The 22432-nt window shown below is 41.7% G+C and overlaps 1 long non-coding RNA gene across 1 annotated transcript in view; it reads left to right on the forward strand.

Annotated features, from left to right (window-relative positions):
• Positions 1-21702, forward strand: part of LOC129049977 (uncharacterized) — a 28525-nt gene extending 6823 nt beyond the window's left edge. Inside the window, exons 2-3 of the long non-coding RNA XR_008513456.1 lie at positions 13487-13581; positions 21569-21702. This is a non-coding gene — a long non-coding RNA (uncharacterized LOC129049977). The remainder of the gene's footprint in view (positions 1-13486; positions 13582-21568) is intronic.
• The last annotated feature ends 730 nt before the right edge of the window (positions 21703-22432 follow it).

The following is a 22432-nucleotide window of genomic DNA, read 5'->3' on the forward strand; positions in this document are numbered from 1 at the left end:
CAGCAAAGTGTTTGATTTACGGCCAGGGCTGGTACAAAGGTAAAGAAAGTTAGGTGCCTATGGTACAAAATTTAGGGAGACACCTGTTCTCAGAGTCATTCAAGGGCAGGGTCCTCCTTAAATTTTTGTGCCAGAGAGGTCTCATTTGCCTCATCCTAGTTCTGGCTCTGATTAGGCCTAATTATTTTTCATTACTGAAGCAAAACCTTTATTTTACCCAAAGCTCCATAAATTAAGAGGTTTTCCAGCCTGGCTGTTGGAACAGGCAATATTCCTGGCCCTGTGTGAGCAGCAGGCATGGTTACCTCTGATCTGTTCAAGTCATTCTCTCCTCGGCCTTGCGTAGTTTTCTCACATAAATATGCAGATCAGCAGTCAACGGAATTTTCCAGGGGTGCCTCTGCTGATATCTGGGGCTCCTTCTCTGTACCACTTTCTACTCCCTGGTACTCTGCCCAGTGAATTCTAGCTGCCTTGGTCTCCCTGGACCCTCATCTTGAAATCATCAATTCAGGGAGTCTTCCCTGCTGTCTGGGCTCCCCAGTGCTGCACCACAGCCTGCAAATTCTCTGCAGGCAATAACCTGGGGTAATCGGAGAGATTACCTCATGCATTTCCCATCTCTCGAGGATCACTGTCCTTCGTCAAGGGTCTTGAAAAAAGTCATTTCGGGTGTTTTGTCTTCTTAAAAAATTTGTTGTTTCAGATCAAATAATCTGTTCCCTGTTACTTAATCTTAACAGGGAGGAATCTAAAGCTGGAAGTGGAAGCCTATTTCTACATACATTTAAAACTCAGCTTATCAATTTCTGTAAGAAAGCCTACTGGGGTATTGATTGAATTGCGATTGTGTTGACTCTGTTGATCAAAGCCTGTGAATTATCATCTTAATAACACCAAGTCTCCCCATGTGTGAACATGGCTCCCTATTTATTGGAATCTTGTATAAGACTACATTATTTTGAATTTTCAGCTTCTTATATCTTCCCTAAAAAGTTAATTTTTATATTATCTTAAGTAGTATTATGTTTGAATTCCTTTTTCCAACTGTTTTTTGGCTAGTGTATAGAAAGAAATTGATTTTAGTATACTGACCTTGGATCCTGAAACCTTGCTAAATTAGCTTATTATTTCTAGCAAGGTTTTGTTTTTGTAGATTTCTTAGTTTTTCATATACACAATCATGTCCTCTGAGAATAAACAGAGTGCACTCCTCTTCTTCCTTTCCAATTTTTTTTTTTTTTTTTTTTTTTTTTTTGAGACTGAGTCTTGCTCTGTTGCTCAGGCTCGAGTGCAATGGTGTGATCTCAGCTCACTGCAACCTCTGCCTCCCGGGTTCAAGTGATTCTCCTGCCTCAGCCTCCCAAGTAGCTGGGATTACAGGCATGCGCCACCACGCCCAGCTAATTCTTGTTTTAGTAGAGAAGGGGTTTCACCATGTTGGCCAAGCTGGTCTCAAACACCTGACTTCAGGTGATCCGCCCACCTCAGCCTCCCAAAGTGCTAGATTACAGGCGTGAGCCACCGCACCAGGCTAATTTTGCCTTGGTCTGTTAGGACCCTCATCTTGAAATCCTCCATTCGGGGAGTCTGCCTCACTCTGCCAGGGCTCCCCAGTACTGCACCACAGCTTGCAAACTCTCTCCAGGCAATAAACTGGGGCAATTGTAGAGATCAACTCACATGTTTCAGAACGATGAGAAATAGATGGAGTGAGAGTGAACGTTCTTGTCTTATTTATGATCTGGGTTAGGCTTCCACCATTAAGGATGATGCTAACTGTAGGTTTCTGATACCATCTCTTTATCAGTGAGAGGAAATTCTCTTATATTACTAGTTTACTGAGATGTTTCTTTTTAATTTTAAATCATAGATAAGCATTAAGTATCATAAATGTTTTTCTGTATTTATCAAAATGATTATATGATTTTTCTCCTTAATCTGTTGATGTGACAACTTAAATTGAATTATTTTTTCAAACTCATACTTCTGAGATAAACTTAACCTGGTCATTATGTATTATTATTTTATATACTGTTGGATTTGATTTACTAATGTTTTCTTAAGAAATTTTGCATCAATTTCCTGAGCAATATTGATCTATATTTTCTTTTTCTTATAATCCCTTTTCAGATTTTGGTATTAGCTTTATACTGACCTTATAAAATGAGCTGAGAAATTTTCATTCCTATTTTTGAAAAAAGTTTGTATAACATTGGTATTATTTTCCCCTTAAATGTTTGATAGAAATAAAAATTGCAGCCATCTGGGCCTGGAGTTTTCTTTGTGGGCTTTAAATTATAATTCAAGCTCCATGATAGATAAAGATAGGGATTTTCATCTTTTCTGTTTCTTCTTGTCTTCATTTCAGTAAGTTGGGTTTTCCAAGGGAATTTTCCATTTCATATAAATTGTTGAATTTATTTGCATAAATTTGCTTATAATATTTCCGTATTATCCTAGTAATGTCTGTAAAACTGTAGTGATGGTCCCTCTTTCATTCTTGATATTGGAGATTTGAGTTTTTTTCTGTTTTTCAAATCAGCCTTGCTAGATTTTTTATTAATTTTTTAAATATTTTTAAAGAACCAACTTTTGGGTTTGTTGATTTCCTGTATTGTTTGACCATATTCTGTTCAATTGACTGCCATGCTTATCTTTAGATTTCTTCATTTTATTTACTCTAGGCTTGATTTGTTCTACTTTTTCTAGCTTTGTAATATAAAATATATGGTCATTGATATAAATTTTTATTATTTTCTGGTGTAAATATTTAAAGCTGTAATTGTCCCTAAAATTGATTTAGCCAAATTCTACACTTCTTTAAAAAACTTATTAATTTTAAGAATAGCTTTACATTTACAGAAAATTTACAAAGACAATACAGAGTTCTCATATACCTAATATCCAGTTTCTTCTGCTATTAATATCTCTTATGTGTAAGTAAACATACATCTATATGTATGTCATAACTAATGAACCAACATTGGTATATTATTCATAACTAAGTCCATACTTTATGTGAATTTCCTTAGTTTTTACCTAATATCTTTTTTATGTCCCAGGATCTTATCCAGGAGCACATTATGTCTAGTCATCATATCTTCTGAGGCTTCTCTAAATTGTGACAATTTTTTAAACTTGCTTGTTTTTGATGATCTCAACAGTTTTGTAGACTACTGGTTAGGTATATTGTAAATGTCTGCACCCACCCATTTTGATATATTGTATTTTCATTCTAATTGAGTTTGAGAGCTTTTCTAATTTCTCTTGCCATTTTTCTACTCATTGGTTATTTAGAAGTATGTTGCTAAATTTCTTCAAACTTGAGGATCTCTAGTTATCTTTTTGGTATTGATTTCCAGTTTAATTCCATTATAATCAGACAATGTACTCTTCTAGAATTTTTATAGTTTCAGGTCTTAGATTTCAGTCCTTGATCCATCCTGAGTTGATTTTTGTATAAGGTGAGAGATGAGGATCCAGTTTCATTCGCCTACATGTGGCTTGCCAATTATCCCAACTTTCCCCACCCTATGTTTTTGTTTGCTTTGTCGAATATCAGTACTGGTATTTGGTTTACAGCACAGCAGATTCCATCTTCATGAAGTTCCGTGGGCACTGGGAAAGAATGTGCATTCTGCACTTTGTGGGTGTAATCACCTGTAAATGCCAATTATAACAATATGGTTGACAGTGTTATTCAAATATTCTGTGTCTTACAGATTTTTGATCTACTTGTTCCATCAGTTTCTTTTCTTTTCTTTTTTCTTTTTTTTTTTTTTTTTGAGATGGAGTCTCGCTTTGCTGCCCAGGGTAGAGTGCAGTGGCAGGATCTCGGCTCACTGCAAATTCTGCCTCCTGGGTTCAAGCAATTCTCCTGCCTCAGCCTCCTGAGTAGCTGGGATTACAGGTGTGCACCACCGCATCTGGCAAGTTTTTGTATTTTTAGTAGAGACAGGGTTTCATCATGTTGGTCAGGCTGGTGTCAAACTCCTGAACTCAGGTGATCCACCCGCCTTGGTTTCCCACAGTGCTGGGATTACAGGCATGAGCTACCGTACCCCGTCTGTTCTATCAGTTTCTGAAAGAGGAATGTTACAGTCTCCAACTATGATTTTGTATGTATCTATTTCTCCCTTCAGTTTGCCGGTTTTTGCTTTATGTATTTTGAAGCTCTATTATAAGATTCAAGGACACTTAGGGTTAGTATGTCTTCTCAATAAATTAATACTTCAAGTATAAAATGTCCCTTTTTATCTCTGTTAAAAACCATTTACACGTAACATAATTACTAATATAGTTGGGTTTAAATAAATCATCATGCTATTTGTTTTCAATTTTCCCTTTTTGTTCTTTTTACTTTGTTCCTCCTTTTCTGCCAAATCAAATCATCATTTTAGCAATTGATGAATCACTTCTTTTGGATATTTAGGCATATCTCTTTGCATGATTCTTAATATTTTAATCATTATTCTTTTAGTGGTTACTTTAAGGATTACAACATGCATCAAGTTGTCACATTTACCTTGAATTAATATTATACCACTTGATATAGAAGAATCTTACAATAGCATATTTTAACTTAATGCTCTCCCATCCCCTTTGCAATTGTTGTATATATTTTATTTCTACATGTAATAAACTCCACATTACATTGTTATATAAACAACCACTTACTTTAAAGAAATTAAGGAAAAAATAGCCTATTTACTATATACTCACCATTTCAGTGCTCTTCATTTCCTCTCCTACAGGTGTGTTTCTTCTCTTTTCTTTTCTTTCTTTTCTTTTCTTATTTTTCTTTTCTTTGAGACAGAGTCTGGCTCTGTCACACAGGCTGGAGTGCAATGGCAAAATCTTGGCTCACTGTAACCTCTACCTCCCAGGTTCAAGCGATTCTCTAGCCTCAGCCTCCCAAGTAGCCGGGACTACAGGCACCTGCCACCACATCTGGCTAATTTTTGTATTATCGGTAGAGATGGGATTTCACCATGTTGGCCAGGCTGGTCTTGAACTCCTGACCTCAAGTGATTCACCCGCCTTAGCCTCCCAAAGTATTGAGATTTTAGGCAGCCTACAGGTGTGTTTCTATCAAGTCTTACACACCTTCATCCTAAAGAACTTTCTTTAGCATTCCTTATAATGCATATCTGCTGCCAGTTCTTTCACTTCAATTTAACGACAGTGTGCTATTTTATCTTCATCTTTAGAGGATATTCTATGTTGACTGTTTCTTTCTTTCCATATTTTACAGATACTTTTTTGTTGCCTTCTGGCTTACCTTGTTTCTTATGAGGAGAACAGCATCATTGTAGGATTGTTTCCCTATATTTCACGTGTCTTTGTTTTTTCGTTTTTATCTTTAAGCTTCAGCAGTTGAAAGTCAAAGAGTAAACATGTGCCACACTCCAATATGCTTACTTGTGGTTTTCTTTGTGTTTATCCTGCTTGAGTTTCTCAGAGGATTTTAGATCAGTGGCTGGATGTTTTTAATAAAATTTGGGAACGTTTTGGCAACTATTTCTTCAATTTTTTTTCTTGCTGCTTCTCTCTTACGTACTTCTGAGATTCTGATTCCACATATAATAGACCGTTTAATAGTGTTCCATTGGTCACTGAGACTCTATTCCTTGTTTTTGCCTTTTAAAATTCTCTCTGTGCTTTGGTTTAGGAAATTATTTTGACATTTCTTCATTTTTGATGATCATTTTCTCTCCACAATATATCCTATATCAAGTTAATCCTATTCTATAAATACTTGACTTCAGATAGTGACGTACATTCTTTTTTATGATTTCTATATCTCTCTTAAAATTCCTCATCTCTTCACCTATTACAGACAGTCCCTGACTTACCATGATTCAACTTATGGGTTTGTTTGTTTTTTGTTTTACTTTATGATGGGTTTGGTTTATAAGAGTATTAAGTGCATTTTTGACATAATATTTTTAACTCACTGAGTTTGTGACGTAACCTCACTGTAAGTTTAATAAAGCATTTGTATATTCATCTTTACCTGTGAATTACTTACATATTATAATAGGTATTTTAAAGTGATCGTTCTCTAATTCTAACATCTGGATTGTTAATGCAGTCTGCTTTTATTAAGAACAAACTATTTTTTTCTCTTGATAGGTCAAACGTTTCTACTTTTTGCATGCCTATTAATTTTTTATTGTATGCTGAACATCATGAATGATACATTTCAGACCTTTTGATTCTGTGTCTTCCTGTGAAGAATGTTGATTTAAGTAACTTGTGGATCACCTGACTCCTGCAGAGATGTGCTTTTAAGCTTTGTCAGGGCAGGTCCATTTATATTCATGCCTTAGTCCTGGAATGTAGCCCTTGATTCTGGGATGTGGCCCTTGTGGGTTTCTCATGGAATTCCAAAATGCTTATAAAGAAACAAAGATAAACTCTGAAAAGCAGAAAATAAAGAACAACTGATCATGTACAGGGAGAAGTGATTAATGGCTGACTTCTTATCAGAATTAACGATGACAAGAAGACAGTAAAATGCCATTCAATGTGCAAAAAAAAAAACCTCAACCAAAAATTCTATAGCTAGTAAATCCTTCAAAATTGAATAAGCAATAAAAACATTCTCAGTCAAACAAAAAGAATGAGTTTCTAGAAGCTCTGCTCTATAAGAATGAGTAAAGGAAGTGCCTCAGGCTAACAGGAAATGGATCTACAGGAAGAAAGGAAGAACACTGGAAATGGTAAATATGTGGATAATATGAAAGACTGAGTACACACATACACAAACGTAAACACATGCTTAATGTTTTTTAAACACCAGCAAGACTGTCTAAGGCAAAAATTACAACACTGTATCATTTGATTTATTAAATACAATAGGCGGCTTCTACTTCTGGAAGATGGAGTAGATACTTTTTCTATTCATCCTTGCTAAGTACAGCTAAATGCTTTGGGTGTTATATATAAAACAAACATAAGAAATACAAAAAAGTGAAAAGAAGAAAGAAAGCTGTCTAGGGACCTCAGGATCTCAAGAACATCATGGAATTGAGTTCCCTGGGTTTTCTTTTTGCCTTAAATATCCCAGACTTGGTGCTAAATAATCTGGGAACATGGAAATGCCAATGTGTGCAGACCAAAACAGCCCCAACAAAAGCCTGTTCTCTCTTGGTAAAGGATGAGGAAATGGGCAAGCTAGTAATATAGAAAATTTTTAGACAAGAACCTCTCCACACCTGCCAAATACCACACAAATAGCTGCAGCCCTAACCCCACCCTTGCCCTTTAAAACTGCAGGGGGAGCGTAGCTCTCTACCCTTGTGGGGTTGTAAGAAGGCACATCAGCCCCTCCACTGGGGTAGTGTCAAAGAAGGCTGAATGAGGAGTAAGGACTTTCATCCATGCCAGGAGGCAGTGGGACACTACACCCCACAGCGTCAGGGGAGACCATGTGGAGAGCCTGGATTTCCATTCTCACTCATCGCTAATGAGTGACCCCTCCCCATCCCTACTGAAGTGGAATCAAGACATAAAGGTCAGCAGTCGCAAGGTCATCCCAAGGTCAATGGAAGCAATGTGGGGATGAGTGATGAGGCATCCCTGGGCCTTTCAGCCAAGGTTTAATCAGTGCAGCCCTAGCAGAGGATTTTAACTCCTACCTCTGCCCAACAGAAAGGAGGATTCTCTCCTTTCCTTGGATCTCAGTGGAGGTTGAGAGGAAACCTTGACTTCCACCTCCGTCTGGCAGCAACAAAACAGTATTCCTCTTTCTCAGTGGGGCAGTGTCAGTGGAGGCCTGATGAAATAGGTTTAAATATATTCTAGGATCCAAAAATATAACACCCAAAATGTCAGGTTTTCAATTTAAAAATTACTAATTATACCAAGAAACAAAAAAATAACAGCTTGAATGAAGAAAGACAATCAACAGATGCTTAAACCAAGGCTCCATAGATGTTGAAATTATCAGATGAAGGCTTTAAAACAGCTATACTAAAAATGCCTTGAAAAACACGTTCAACCCAAATAAAAAATAGAAAGATTCAGCAAAGAAATAGAAAATATAAAGACAATCCAAATGAAAATTTCAGAACAGAAAAAAAAATAACAAAAATGTAAAACTCAATAAATGTGCTCAATAGCAGAATATGAAGGACAGAGAAAAGAATCACTGTAGTTAAAAATAAAGCAACAGGGGGAAAAATGGACTGAAAAAATGAAGAGAGCTTCAGGAAACTGTGGGACTATAACATGATATTTAACATTCATGCCGTTGAAGTCCAGAATGAGAGGAGAAAGAAGGTGGGGCTGGAAAAGTATTTGAAGAAGGAATGGCCAAAAATTTCCCAAATTGGCAAAAGACGTAAACCCACTGTATTAGTCTGTTCTCACACTGCTAATAAAGACATACCCAAGACTGGGTAATTATAAAGGAAAGAGGGCCAGGCGCAGTGGCTCATGCCTATAATCCCAGAACTTTGGGAGGCCAAAGTGGATGGATCACGAGGTCAGGAGTGCAGGACCAGCCTGGCCAAGATGGTGAAATCCCGTCTCTACTAAAAATACAAAAATTAGCCGAGTGTGGTGGTGGGCACCTGTAATCCCAGCTACTCAGGAGGCTGAGGCAGGAGAATTGCTTGAACCCAGGAGGCAGAAGTTGCAGTCAGCCAAGATTTTACCACTGCACTCCAGTCTGGGTGACAGAGTGAGACTCTATCTCAAAAAAAAAAAAAAAAAAAAGGTTTAATTGACTCACAGTTCCACATGGCTGGGGAGGCTTCACAATCATGGTGGAAGGCAAATGGAGAGCAAAGTCACATCTTACATGGCAGCAAGCAAGAGAGCTTGTGCAGGGGAACTCCCATTTATAAAACCATCAGATCTCGTGAGATGTATTCACTACCACAAGGACAGTATGGGGGAAAGTGCCCCCATGATTCAGTTATCTCCACTAGTTATCTCCTGCCCTTGACGCCTGGTGATTATTACAATGCAAAGTGAGATGTGGGTGGGGAAACAGCCAAATCATACCACCTACATATTTAAAAAGCTGAGTGTATCTCAAACATGGATAAACCCAAAAAAGTTCAGACTAAGACACATTAAACTCCTCAATACTAAAGACAATTCAAAAAATAAATAAAATCTTTAAAGCAGGGAGAGAGAAACAGCACTTGACTTACAGAGGAAAACAATTAAAATGACAATGAATTTTATGTTCGAAAAGATGGAGGCCAGAATGAGGTGACAAAGCATTTTTTCAAGTCCTGAAAGAAAAGAATTGCCAACCCAGAATTCTATACGAGAGAAAATATTCTTCAGTAATTAAGAAGAAGTCAGAGAATTCTGAGATGAAGAAAAACTAAGAATTTGCCACCAGCTGTCTTACCCTAAAGAATGGTTAAAGGAAGTTCTCTAAGCATAAAGGAAATGATTAAAATAAAGGAATCCTGGAACATCACGAAAGAAGGATTCACAACAAAGAGAGCAACAATATAATTAAATACAATATACTTTCCTCCTCCCCTTGAGTTTTCAAAATCATGTTTGACAGTTGAAGCAAAAATTATAATGCTGTCTGATCTCAATGTATGTAGAAGAGATATTTAAGACAACTATATTATAAACTAGAAAGAGTAAAGAGATGTAGAGAGGGGTGATTTTTTAAAACTTCACTTGAACTAGTAAAATGGCACCAGTAGACTGTGATCTGTTATAGATGCACAGTCGGGTGCTGCTAATGATGGAAATGCATTCTGAGAAATGTGTCATTAGGTGACTTTGTCATTGTGAGAACATCCTGGAGTGCACTTACACAAACCTAGATGGTGGAGCCTGCTACACACCTAGGCTTTATGGCTTAAACTATTGCTTCTAGGCTACAAGAAGTGATACTGTACTGAATACTGTAGGCAACTGTAATACAATGGGATCTGTATATCTAAACAGAGAAAAGGAACAGTAGAAGTACAGTATAAAAGATAAAAAAAGGGACACCTGTAAAGGGCACTTGCCATAAATGGAGCTTGCAGGACTGAAAGTTGCTCTAGGTGAGCCAGTGAGAGAGTGGGGAGTGAACGTGAAGGCCTAAGACATCCCCGTATGCTACTGTGGGCTTCACAAATACTGCACACTTAGGCTATGCTAATTTTACTACAATGATTTTTTCTTTCTTGAATAATAAATTAACCTTAGCTTACTGTAACATTTTTCTTTATAAACGTTCCAATATTTTTGACTTTTTGACTCTTTTGTAATAACATTTAGCTTAAAACACAAGCACGTCGTATAGTTGTACGAAAATATATTCTTCCTTTATATCCTTATTCTGTAAGCGTTTTGTTCTATTATTATGATTATTTGCTTTTTAAACTTTTTTCTTAAAAACTAAGACAGAAACACACACATTAGCCTAAGCCTACACAGGGTCAGGATCATCAGTATCACTATCTTCCACCTCCCATCTTACCTCACTGGAAGGTCTTCACGGACAGTGAAACAAATGGAGGCTGGGTGCAGTGGCTCAGGCTTGTAATCCAGCACTTTGGGAGGCCAAGGTGAGCAGATCACCTGAGGTCAGGAGTTCGAGACCAGCCTAGCCAACATGGTGAAACCCTGTCTCTACTAAGAATACAAAAATTAGCCAGGCTTGGTGGTGCAAGCCTATAGTCCCAGCTGCTCGGGAGACTGAGGCACGAGAATCACTTGAACCTGGGAGGCAGAGGTTGCAGTGAGCCAAAATCATGTTACTGCACTCCAGCCTGGCCACAGAGCGAGACTCCATCTCAAAACAAAAAACAAATAGAGCTGCCATCTCCCATGATAACAATGCCTTCTTCTGAGTACCTCCTGAAACACCTGCCTGAGGCTATAGTTAACTGATTTTTTAATAAGTAGAAGGAGTACACTCTAAAATAACAGTAGAAGTGTAGCATATTGAATCCATAAACCAGCAACAGAGGTGTTTATTATCATGATCAAGTATTAGGAACTGTACATAATTGTATGTACTAGACTTTTCTATGACTGGCAGCACAGTAGGTTTGTTTACATCAGTATCACCACGAATGGGTGAGTTGTGCCTTGCATTATGATAGCTATGATGTCGCTACGTGATAGAAATTTCTCAGCTTCATTATGGGACCACCATGGTAAATGCAGTCCACTGATGGCTGAAATGTCATTTTGCAGTGCATGAGTGTATATAGAACACAGAAAATCTGTAAGATACATAAGACTTGGAAAGCATTATCAAATAACCACATTTAACACATATAGAACAATCTACCCAGTGACAGTAAAATGTGCTTTTTTTTTCCCAAGCACAACTGCAACATTCTCCAAGATAGGTCATGTTGTAAGGCATTAGAAAAATTCTGAATAAACTTAAAATAATTGAAATAATCTAAAGTATCTTCTCTGACCACAACAGAGTTAATTAGAAGTCGACACTGAAGGAAATCAGAGAAGTGTTCATATATTTGGAAATTAAACATCACTTCTAAATAATGCATGGGTCAAGGAAGAAATTAATTGAAAAGTATATTGAACAAAATGAAAATGAAAACATGACATTAAATTGATGTGATAAAGCACAGGCAATGTTTACAGTGAAATTTTAGCTATGCCACTTGACTTCAATACTTATTATGAAGGTGCATAAACCAGACAATTTGGTATTGGGATAAAGGTAAGTAAATAAAGCAATGCAACGGAAGGGGAAAAATTCTTAAACAGACCCATACATATGTGTTGATTGTCTTTTAATGAAGGTCCCAAGGCAGTTTAATGAAGGAATAGATAATCTCTTTAACAAATGCTGAAACAATGAGATGTTCATATGCAAAAAAAGAGAATAATGTAGCTCAAGCTTTGCCTCATACCTTATTACTTCAAATGAACCACAGACTTAAATAAAAGATCTAAATGATAAAAATTCTAGGAGAAAATATAGAAGAAAAGCTCTGTGACCTTGGATTAAGAAAAGACTTCTTAAATAGGATGGAAAAAGTACAACCTATTTAGAAAAAGATAAACTGGATTTCATTAAAATTAAAACTTTTGCTTCTCAAAAGTCATTGTTAGGGAAATGAAAAGGAAAGCCACAGACTGAGAGAAAATATTTGCCAAACACATATTTGAAAACAGACTTGTAGCCAGACTAAACAATCTTTACACTGCAATTATAAGATAAACAACCTCATTAAAAATGGGCAGAACATTTAAATGAATACTTCACAAAGTAAGATATACAGATGGCCAGTGAGCACTTGAAAAGATGCTAATGCCATTTTTAATTAGGACAGGCAAATTAAAAACACAGTGAAGTTACCCCACTACACACCCACTAAAATGGCTAAAATGAAGTTTGGCAATATTAAGTGTTGACAAGGATGGGGGAACAACTAGAACTTTCACATATTACTGGTAGAAGTGCAAAATTACACAGACACTTTGGACAACAGTCTAATCCTTTCTTTTTAAAGTTACACACTTACCATATGATCCATAAATTCTGTTCTGAGGTATTTGCCCAAGAGAACTGAAAACGTGTTTGCAAAAAGACTTTTACATGAATATTCATAGTAGTCTTATTCATAATCAACAAAAACTGGAAACAACCCAAATGTTTGTTGAAGTGAATTAAAAAATTGAGGTATAACCATACAATAGCTATTACTCTGCAATGAAAATGAATATATTTCTAATACATGCAACAAAATGGATGAAGCTGAAAACCAGTATACCAAATGAAAGAGGTCAGACAGAAAATACTAAAACCTATGCACTTCATGATTCCAATTATATGAAGTTCTCAAAAAGTCAAAACTGTACTGATTAAATTCAGATCAGCCGTTGCTGGGGATCAGGGGGTTGAGAAGGTACTGATTGCCAAAGGACAAGAGACAAATTTGGGGGCCGACAGAAAGGTTCTATATCACAATTGCGATGGTGTGTACATGAATACATATTTTTCAAAACGTATATTATTGAATTAGAACCTTAAATAGGGAATTTTACTGTGTGTGAACTATATTAGGTTGGTGCAAAAGTAACTGCAGTTCTTGGTGTTACTTTTAATGGCAAAACCTTCAATTACTTTTGCACCAATCTAATATTTTAAGAAAGGCAACAAAAACAGTTCCTAGCTTCTTTCAGTCTTGGTTTCTCACTCAAAGCTTTCAGCCTGATGGGACTTCACTTTTTACGTGAGCTCAATTCCTCCTGTGCCCCAAGGACTGGGAGCACCCTCCCCAGAAAATCTAGTTGAATTGAAAAAATATACGACTCAGACAGTAGGTTTTTTTTCCATCCCTCCGGGATCACATGCCTTCTGATTTCTTCTTGCCTTTGGTTGCACAGCAGTGCCATAAAGCAGTTGCTTTTTCAGTTGGTCCAGAGTTTGTAACTGTTATTGGCAGAAGGCTGGTCTGATACAATCTACTCTGCCATTCCTAGAACCCAAAAGTTTGTTCTGTAATTTTTTTTTTTTTTTCAGATTTGTTGCCCAGGCTGGAACGCAATGGTGCGATCTTGGCTCACTGCAACTTTCGCCTCCCAGGTTCAAGCGATTCTCCTGCCTCAGCCTCCCGGGTAACTCAGACTACAGGCATGCGCCACCACATCCAGCTAATTTTTGTATTTTTAGTAGAGACGGGGTTTCACCATGTCGGCCAGGCTGGTCTCAAACTCCTAACCTCATGATCCACCCACCTTGACTTCCCAAAGTGCTGGGATTACAGGCGTGAGTCACCGCACCTGGCCCTGTAATGTCTTTTTATATTTACTGTTCTCTTCTACTACTCTATAGTATCTCTTTTTTGACCAACATTATATTTTCCAACTTTAAAATCTATTTTGGGAGACATTTAAAAAATTGTTACCTTAGATTTACTTTGATTCCTGTATGCCTGCAATATATATTTTTGTCTCTTTATTTTCAACCTTTAGACATTCTTTTATTTTAAGCACATCCCTTGGAAACAATTTATTGTTGAAACTCTTTTTTAAAAATCCACTGCAAAAGTCTCTTTCTTTTAATTGATTCAACCAATTTACACTCACTGTAATTACTGTCATAATTAGTTTTATTTCAGCTGTTTTATTCCATTTTTTTTCTATTTAACTTTCATTTTGTATTCTCTTTTCTTTTCCTACCTTGCATTAGAAAGACGGAAATGTTCTTCGCTGATAGAAATGTATACATTCTATTTCTGTTTCAGTGGCAGTTGTTGTTACGTTATTATGACCTGAAATTAAGCTTAGCTCACTATCCACAGTTTCACTCCATAGCCCCTCCTGAAATCACGTGGGTATCATTTAGAGTTTTAGTTTGAGAGTCTTACAGGTTTGTGTTTTGGCTTTGTTTTGGTTCGGTTCCTGCCTCAAAATGTTAATACTGAGTATCAACTTGATTGGATTGAAGAATGCAAAGGATTGTTCCTGGGCGTGTATATGAGGGTGTTGCCAAAGGATATAACATCTGAGTCAGAGGACTGGGGAGGCAGACCACGCTCAGTCTGGGTGGGCACCATCTAATCGGCTGCTAATGGAATGTGGAAAGACTAGACTGGCTGAGTCTTCCAGCTTCATCTTACTCCCAATCCTGCCCTCAAACATCGGGCTCCCAAGCTCTTCGGCTTTTGGACTCTTGGACTCACCAGAGGCTCTTGACTTTCAGCCACAGACCAAAGGCTACACTGTTGGCTTCCCTACTTTTGAGGTTTGGGGACTTGGACTGGCTTCCTTGCTCCCTACCTTGCAGACAGCCTATGGTGGGACTTCACCTTGTGATCATGGGAGTCAATTCTCCTAATAAACCCCCCTTCATATATTCATCTATCCTATGAGTCCTATCCTTCTAGAGAACCCTGACTAATGCATGCCTGTTTAGCTAAGTATACATTTTACTAAATTAAATTGCTCTCCTTTACCTCTGTGTTCTAGCATCCTACTGGCTTTAAGTCTCTTCTGCTCTGAGTGACATTTTTCCACATAGCAGGACCCAACCACCTTCAGTTGCCTCAGAGACTTCACAAGGCTGGCCAGGCCTGTCCCCCTCCCTCCTTGCCTCCCTCCCTCCCTCCCTCCCTCTTCCTCGGCATCACCAGGTGTGGTTCAGGGCAGGGGGCCAGCAGCCCACAATTGTTCACCATCTTGTCAGGAAGCAGAAATCATGCAGCCCCGTCCTGTTGGTGATGGGCAAGTGCTCCATCACCCCAGTCAATGTGCATTCACTGATGCCCAGTCTACGCCAAGCTCTGAGCTGGGCTGCAGGCACATGGTCGCGAGTGACACAACGCCATTACCTTCTAGTGGGGCAGATGGGCACACAGTAATGCACGATAATAACTAAATGTGACAATCATAGTCACGGAGGCAAGAACACAGCAGAAGAGTGCAGCTGACCTGTGGGGGAGGACACCGAGAGAGAGTGGGGTGAGGCGGTAGTTCAGCCGCTCCTTCCAGGATGAGGAGCGAGTCCAGGAGAGAAGGGCAGCATCGGGAAGGTGGTAGGGCAGTGCGTCTGTGAGGATGGCCACTGGAGGATGGAGAGAAAGGGGAAGAGCAGAGGGAGGGGAGCCTGGGCAGACCGCAAAGGGCTTTCAGCAGGGGCGGCAGGAACCCTGGTGCAGTTCTCTGGAGAGCTGATCTGATGGGGGTCTATTTCTGGAAACTGGCTCTTGCTTCTGGGTGGCTGGGGAGGCCCCTGGAGGCCATGGTTTTGCGCTCTGCCACTTTGGTTTAGAACGAACATCCATGAACATGTACTAAATGGAAGAATCGAGCGTCTCCCCATTGCCAACATAAAGGGGCCGGACAACTTCTGGTTCCTGACAAGGTGGTGAACAATTGTGGGCTGCTGGCTCTCTGCCCTGAACCAAAACTAGAGATGCCACGGAAGACAGACGGAGGTGGACGGGCCTGGCCAGCTTTGAGGGGAGCAGTGGTGAGCCCTGACGTGGGACCCTGTGGTCCTGAAGTCCAGGAGGAGCCCAGCTGGTCCTGGAACCCACCCGCCCACCTCTGGGTCCTCTACACACCTCACTGCCTCCTGTGTGGGCATCCTTGGGCCCTGGTCACTCAGCTACTGGAGGCCGAGGGCAGGGGAGTGGCGGGGTGGGGGCCGGGTTAGAGGAGACGGGTCCATGTTCCTGCACGGAATTTGTTCTGGTGTGAAAGTCAGAGGGAAGCATGCTGTTGTGGCGGGGGTTCAGATCAACAAGGGGAGTGAAAACGGAGAAGGCAGCCAGGCTGCAGAAAGCACAGGCTGTAAAAAGACGAGCTCCCTGCCCGGCCGACTAAACAGGGCTCTGGGGAGGAGAAGCCTCCAGGAATAAACAATACAAGGTCTCCTACCTGTGCGACAGGACAAGATGGAAAACACATTCAATGATGAAACCCTGTTTAAAAGGCACAAGGCAAAACAAATTAACTTAGTATGTTCTGAAACAATTACAATACCCACTGCCCTCACCCCACCCCCACCCCCAGCTCTTACTAGAGGTCCTCCATCTGGCTTGAACCCGGGGGTCTTGGCAACATTTGAAATGGCCTCAGAGTACAGTGCGTGCCCTTGGACTGAGCCGGACTGAGCCAGACTGAGCCCAACTGGGCATGGTCTCCATCAGCTCGCACATCTGGCTGCCTTCCCCGAATCCTGTCTTGTGCCTAAATACAGAATAGGGACAAGCTCTCTCTGCCCAGCAGGCTGCTGCCCCGAGGTCTGCGTGGGGTTGTGCCTGCTGGAAACGGTGCCAATGTCATGGGCATGGTAGGGACTGGGTGTTCGTTGTAACACCCCTGACTCATGCTGATCTCTACCAGGTCTTGTCTCCTTTTCAAAAAACCACCCCATTTCTAATGTCTCCCCCCCCCCCCCACCGCACCAGTCTTTCCAAATATCCAAGAGGACACATAAGAGATCTGCTCTGTTAGTGGTGAGAGCCCTCGTGCTGCCTCAGCAGAACACAGCAAGCTTATGTGCGCTCTTCCAGGATCGGTTTAGATGCCCGCCCCTCTGGGAAGCCATGGTGGACAAAGTCATGTCCCCCCAAAGATGTCTGCATCCTGATCCCTGGAACCTGTGGCTATGTTGCTTGTAGGTCAAGGGGTGGAGTTAAGGTTGCTGATTGGATTAAGGTCACTAATCAGCTGACCTTAAAATAGGGGGATTATCCTGGATTACCCAAGTTGGTCCCAGTGTCATCAGAGGGCCCCTAAAAGGAAAAGAGGGAAGCAGGAGAGGATGTGAGAAGGACTCAAACCCTCGGACTCAGCAGCCACCCTGAAGATGAAGGAAGAGGCCACGAGCCAAGGGACGCAGCCCTGACTGGCTGTGTGCTCCTTGCTCAGGGCAGGGCCGGTGGCGAGTCACTGTGTCCCCAGCTCTGCGGCAGACACATGTGGAATCTCCCTGCTTAATGATGAGTGAAGAAATGATAAAAAATTAGCAAGAACCAAAACGATGGCACCTGCAGACATTCTTCTGGTCCACAGCATCCCATTTTCTTTGTGGAGGACAGCCCCAGCCTCCCAGTTTTTCTCCTAAAGGCACTGCTACCTCTTAGTTCACTTCAACCCTCCCAAGCTGGCTTCTGGACTCAGCCTTCCCCCAGCCTGGACTAGGCGCCCGCTCACCAGCTCCAGGAGCACCCCGACATGCCTGAAGCACATCTGCTTCCAGCGATGTCCACTCCGAATCCCAGCCTCCATGTCCCTGGCATCCCACATTGATGAATGGAGGCCTGTGAAGCTTTGCCGAGCAGAGTTACCTGAGGCAAGGAGATGGCCAGGAAGTCAAGCACTCCGCCGGTGCACGCAGGAAGTAGGGCAGGTTTGATGCTATTACATTTGCATGCTCTGTCCTTATTTTCTCTTCACTTTCCCTGCGTGTGCCTGTTTTTGCTGAATTAATGGAAAGAGCACGTTCTTGCTTCGGCTGAGTTAATGAAAAGGGCGTGTGCCTGAGCTTGCCTCTCATGCAGGACACCCTACAGTGTACTGGGACTCTGTTCACGTGGCTCCCTCCTTGGAGCCAGGCTAGAGCTCGGAGTGGACACGGGGTCCCCAGGAGTCAGTGGTGGGGACAAGAAGCAGAATTCAGCGGCCCAGGGTGCTCCCCTGAGAAGGGCGCTGACTGGTGTGGCCCCCACTGCTGGAGGGATGCCCCACCCTGAAGCCCTCTCCTGCTCCCCTGGAGAGGAGGTAGAAGCCTCCGTATTGCAGGAAAAACCATTCCTGTTACTGTATCCTAGAAGAGTCAGCACCACTCTCTCACACTGCAGGAGGAACCGCTGTGAGTCTGGGGTGGGAGACGGCAGAACAGACTCCTAAATCAAGCACAGCAAGCTCCCCGAGGACCCTGTTGCTTGAGATCAAAGTCTGGACAATAATTACACAACATGGAGCGTTGCTTGCTTCCCGCCCCTTTCCGAGCCTCTCCTCTGTCCACAGCCACCCACAGCAGCTCTCCAGCTACAGCCACCCCCAGTAGCAGGAAGGAATGTCGGTGATTATCCAATTCTGATTTCAAGGCCAGCTCCCAATTCATTCATGCTGAAGATGGGCCTTGGCCTCTCTACCTCTCCCCTCTCCCTGGTGGACTCCGCCTTGACTCTTCAATGATTTACTTCCAGACCCAAACAGCAGCCCAAAAATTGGACAGTGGCATTCCCCACTTTCCCTTGCTCAGACCCCAGACCCTGAAATTGACAGACCCTCCAAGGAATGGCAGGGAGGTCTCGGGATCCACAGAGTAGGTGCGGGGCAGGTGCAAGATCCTCCCAACAGCAAGTGGCGGTCCTGGCTGACACAGCAAACCCAGGCCCCCAGAGTGGCGTCAGCAGGGAGGCAGGACATGTCTCTGAGCAGAGCAGTGAACTGTCCGTGAGGAACAGCCATGGAAGGACCACCGGCCCAGGACATCTTCTTCAGAGGGGCGAGAGGCGAATGTATCCTGGGAAACCCTGCAAGAACGGCCAGCGCCTTCACCAGAATTTTCTACTGGAAACTGCCAGAGGGATGCTGAAGATGAGGAGAGGGCCGCAGCCAACTGTGGGCAAAAGAACAGCCAAACTCACACCGCGTCTTGTTTTTTATTTACCTATGCGGTTCCCAGGCCGAAAATTGCACAACCGCATCGCATCCCTTTACAGTTGAAACAGATTCCCTGACAGAGCGACTGTGGTAAACGCGCCTGCACTTTGCTCTCCGAATCACACCTAAGTTCATCAGCTATGTCACAAAGAGGAAACACAGCCTTGAACACTGCAGTTAATTTTTACCGAGTCACCTTGGGTAAACAGGGGACTTAGCGTAGTTTTCTTTTTTCTTTTTTTTTTTCCGGCACAGCAGCCTCAATGTGTTTGTAGCATAACAAATAAAAGTGTGTTCTTGGAACCTCCAGGAAATTAATGGCTCATTTTTCCTGGCAGGCTGATGTGAGGGGTACTAAATTGCCTTACGCTGATTAAAGACAAGCGTTGTTGCCTTTAGGCAAAGAGAAAAAGAAAAGGAAAAACCGAAGCCCATTAGCAAAAGGAGGTGGTGGTATCAGAGATGTAAACAAGTGGGATGTGCTGTTCTGCTTAAGTGTTGGTTCCAGACGCCAGGAAATGGAATACGATGGCGCTGAGACCACCTTGTCATCAGGCTGCCCTTGGAGAGTTCTTACGTGAGATGAAAAGGGATATTTACCAAGGACCTACTATGCGTGTGACCTATTCATGTAATTATCCATTTTCAAAAAGTGCCCTGCAAGGTAGGCGCTATTGAGCTCATTTTGCAGCTACAGAAACAGACTTGGAGTGCTCTGGCCACTCTCCTCCCAGGGTGCAGAGGTGGAACAAGAACATGAGCTCAGGCCTGCAGCAACGTGACTGTGTCAGCAGCTCTCAGACCACCGCCAGGCACAGACTGACTCTTTAGGTCACCGAAGGCTGCGGAGTTAGGTGTAGGTGTCCAAGGAGGTCACTAGCCACTTATTTTCTCTCCTTACCACTGGCAAACACATGCATGCACACACACACATACATAAACACACACACACACTCAGGCACAACTGTGCACAAACTGGAAACATCACAGGTCACTGCCCCCCACTCCTAGGGAAGAGAAGGGAGGCCAGGGGTATTAATGGAAAGAAGATGGGATTTGGGAGCCCAGAGGCTGACTTCTAAGTCCTGGCGCTGCCTCTCAGCAGGTTGACCCCGTAGGCTCCTTCACTCCGTGCCCCCCTGGACAAAGGAAGCTGTGGGGATAATTTCCAAGGTCTTTTCTAGTTTTATGCTCTATGATTCTATGAGTGCTGAGAATGGATTATAAATGCTAAATGGAATCTATGAAGGCTGAATATTTCTCGAGATTTAAAATGTCTCTCTGCTAATTGAAACCAATTCTCCAAACTGTGCATTAAAAGCCCCAGGCTGATTTTTCTATGTGATGGGCCCTGACAAAGTGGAGCACGGTGACAGAAGGGCCCGGAGCTGCTCTCTCTCCAGGCCCCTCCGCTGTGCCCGTCCCCGACAAGGCTTCCCATTTATATCAATCCATTTTTGCTTTCCTGGCCATCACCGCTTCCCATGCCGCTTAAATGGCACAATGCATTGCCTCCCCTCTCTCTTTCTCTCTTCTCTTTTGCTACTTAGAGCTTGGCGGACTAATGGCCATCATCATTATGGTGAGCGTTTAACACTGATGGGGCTGCTCGGAACACAATGCAGTTCCTCCTCAAGAGAAAAGAAATTGAAATCTTATTGCCTGGATAAGTGGGGTAGAGAATGTCATTGGCCCCAATCCTGGATGTCTGGTGGAGAGGCTGGAACTAGCAGCAGGAGTGTGAAAGTAAAATTGAAGTAATAAAAAGACCGAGAGGTGGAAGAAAAGGCGTGAGGGTCTGTCTTCAGTCTTCCTGAGCCCTTGCTGCCATGGAGCCTTCTAAAAATGGCCTCTTCTATCCCAGAGGGTTTTGAGTTTCCAATTGTTTAAATCCATGAAAAGGAAAGGTTCACGAAACAATAGTTACCCTTGCTCCACGCCATGCACTCTTTTTTTCATTGTGCAAAAATATCCATCACATAAAATGTACTATTTTGACCCTTTTTTGCACTTTTTTTCATTATGCAAAAATATCCATCACATGAATGTACTATTTTGACCCTTTTTAAGCATGCAGTTGAATGGCATTCCGTGCATTCACATTGTTGACTATCAGCACCAACACCCGTTTCCAGAACCGGTTCGTCATCCCAAACAGAAGCTCTGTACCCATTAAACACTAACTCCCCCTTCCCCTATCTCCAGCCCAAGTAGCTGATGCATTCATGTTTTCTAATGTATTCTAGTCCATTCCATTAAACAAACACTGGTGAGGACTCAGCAGCAAGATCCACTTCGAAGTACACTCCTCATGCCACAGCTGGGGGCACTAATGGGCAGAGAGGGCCAGGGGTCGCACAGAGAGCCAGGGACCAGCCAGGCAGCCAGGCAAATTGCCTGACACCCGTCACCACTGTCCTTGGCCTCACACTGCACTTGTATGGATGGCCCAAACTGATTTCTGTCTTTCTCTCTTTCACAGGAAATTAAGAAGACAGAGAGCAAAGAGAACAGCATAGCAAACAGTTGTGTGGCCACCGTCTCGAGCTGACAAGTTTTCATGTTTCATCACAGTTGCTTGACATTTTTATAAAAGGAATGCAATATTACAGATAAGGCTGCATCCCTGTTCTTGTTCTCAGGGCACTCTCCCTGTAGGTACCATGAATTTCACCCCCCTGAATCTGGTGTGGGTTTCTCCAGTCCACTGTTTTCATGTTTACACCTACAGAAAGAGATATCTATGAATAATTCATAGTGTTGTTTGCAGTATGTTTTTAAACATTTCATAAATGATATTACACAGTGAGCTTGTTTTGTACTCAACATAATGTTTTTGAGTTGTAACCATGTTGATATATGTGTGTGTGTGTGTGTGTGTGTGTGTACTTAAGTTGTTTCCAATTTATTTTCCTATTATAATGCCACAATTATGTATGAGTCTCTTTAGATAATAGATCTAGAAGTGGAATAGCCGAGTCTTTGTGAATATGCATTTTCAATTCCAATTTTGCTTTGGATATTGACAAATTGCTTCCCAAAGTGGCTGAATTAATTTACACTCCTACCAGCAGTGTGTGCGAATGGCTGTTTCTCTTTATCTCCACTAACTCTTGATACTGTCAGTCTTTTAACATTTTACCAATTTGATTAGTGTGAAATGTTCTCTTGTTTACTTTAAATCATATTTTCCTGATGATTATGGAAGCTAAGTCTCTTTTCATACATGCATTAGTAATTTTCTTTTTCTTCTTCTGTGAATGGCTTATGCTGTTATTCCATTGTAAGGGTTAGCAACCTATAGCCAGTTGGCCAACTTCAGCCTGTGGACTGTTTTTCTATTGCC

This window comes from Pongo abelii, chromosome 15 (assembly GCF_028885655.2).
Source record: "Pongo abelii isolate AG06213 chromosome 15, NHGRI_mPonAbe1-v2.0_pri, whole genome shotgun sequence".
In the NCBI taxonomy this organism is placed as follows: domain Eukaryota; kingdom Metazoa; phylum Chordata; class Mammalia; order Primates; family Hominidae; genus Pongo; species Pongo abelii.